The sequence below is a fragment of the Myotis brandtii genome, unplaced genomic scaffold (genome assembly GCF_000412655.1).
Source record: "Myotis brandtii unplaced genomic scaffold, ASM41265v1 scaffold159, whole genome shotgun sequence".
Classification (NCBI taxonomy): Eukaryota; Metazoa; Chordata; class Mammalia; order Chiroptera; family Vespertilionidae; genus Myotis; species Myotis brandtii.
In genome coordinates this window covers 510,700-512,950 of record NW_005355799.1, presented here as the reverse complement: position 1 = coordinate 512,950, position 2,251 = coordinate 510,700, and positions in this window count along the sequence as shown.

Here is a 2,251-nt window from a genome sequence, read left to right as displayed (position 1 = left end):
TTGCAACAATGTTTCTTAGAGTTGCAGCTCAGAGGCCGGCAGCAGCAGGCAGGGAACCTGGGCTTCCTCCGTCACTGGAGCAAGCAAAGCCTCCTGTTCACTTCAGTGCCTGGCTGCCGGCCGCCATCTTGGTTGGCAGTTAATTTGCATATCTCCCTGATTAGCCAATGGGAAGCGTTCGGGGCCATGGTCAATTTGCATCTTTCTCTTTTATTAGATAGGATAACCCATGGACACAGACAATAGTGTCATGAAGGCCAGGGGTGGGGGTCAGGGGCAGGCTAGCAGGGCTAGATGGGGAAATAAAGGAGACATATGTAATACTTTCACCAATAAAGATTAAATAAGAATAATAATAACAACCACCATAATAATAAATGGCATCTAAATTTTTCATGGTAGTAACTATTGTTTCTATATTTAAATTATAAAGGTTTTTCATAAGATTTTTTGAATGATACATTTGATAGTTATAATCATCCAGAATTAAAAATAGATTGATTATACAAAATCATCAATATCTCTGCTAAAAGCCTCCTGTGCTACACCTGAAAGTCTATGTAATTACATTTTAGGACTCCTGTAGTGTTCTCTCTAAGATCTCTAATTATCATGGATAACTGTTTTTATTTTATAAATGGAGAAACAAAGGGGACTAAATGACTTATTCATATGCCATTGGTAGGAGAAAAAACTAATTCCTGGGTCACTTGACTTCTTTTACATGTCTTTTGCATGAGACCAAACAACTTGTTAAGTCATCATCCTAAGACACATCTTTCAATTATTATTTTGAAATCATCCTGACATTATTTCAACAATAAAAAGTTTATTATGTACAAAAATGAACACCCATGTTTATTTAAAACCAAAGCTCACTTATATAGAAATTCTGAGGTTCAGCCAAATTTTATATTAAATTTATAAAAATAACACCCACATTTTAAATTTATTGAAAAAGAATGACCCAAAAGTATTTAGATATAAAATAATTAGAAGATTGTATAATGGTGGCATATATAATACAACATTGATATGTATTTACTTTTTTTTGACTGATTGCTGTTATAAACTTTTTTGTTTTTTAATCTGGAACGCTTCACAAATTTGTACGTCATCCTTGTGCAGGTGCCATGCTAATCTTCTCTGTATCATTCCAGTTTTAGTATATATGCTGCTGAAATGGGAACTCTTAAAAGCTTTTATTTTATTGGAAATGAATTAAAAATGAAATGTTCATGAAGGATTCTCCTTAATGGTACTCCCTATATAGCTTCATAGCTGTGCTTACCAATTAGATTTATTTTAAAAAGTCTTAAATCCCTGCAGCTATATGCAGCATTCAAAATCTTTGTTTTTATATAAGAAGACATATCTGAGTACAGACAATGATCTTTTTAAGTTTTATGATTGCTCTGAGCATTTGCTTCTATTGGGGCTCTACTGCCTTGAACTGCAAAGAAATCCTAACCTACAATCTTCCTACTAAGACAAAAATCCAAAATGGCAGATGAGATTTTTGTAGTTCCTAGGATAACTCTTGAAGACCTTAACTGCTTAAAAATCTATTCTGTAGATAGGGCAACATATGAAAATGCCAGGAAGAGAAACATGACCAATTAAAAAAAGAAAACTAACTCCCAAACACAATTTACAATGAAAAGTAACAGAGAACAGTAGTCATGAAAATGAGAAAAACATGATAATCTAATTTTCAAATTAAATATATTCAATTACATAATTCGATCTAGCTCTTATAATATAGATTTAAACATTTTTATAAAACAAGAGTTTTCATATAATAGCATTTTTCTAGTCTGGCTTTCAAAGACAGTTCAGCACTTTATACTGCACAATGCATCCTTAAGAATTATTCTTTTATGACAACAATAGATTATATAATTTTAAAAAATTGCATGGTGCCCAGTTGGGTGTGGCTCAGTGATTAAGCATCAACCCAGGAACCAAGACGCTACTGGTTCAATTCCCAGTCAGGGTATAGGCCTGGGTTGTGGGCTCAATCCCCAGTGAGGGGCGGAAAATATATATATATATATATATTTTAAAGCCCGGCCCGCATGGCTCAGTGGATGTACTTCAACATATGAACCAGGAGGTCATGGATTGATTCCCGTCAGGGCACATGCCCAAGTTGCGGGCTCAATTCCCAGTGGGGGTGTGCAGGAGGCAACCAATCAATGATTCTCTCTTATCATTGATGTTTCTATGTCTCTCTCCCTCTTCCTTCCTC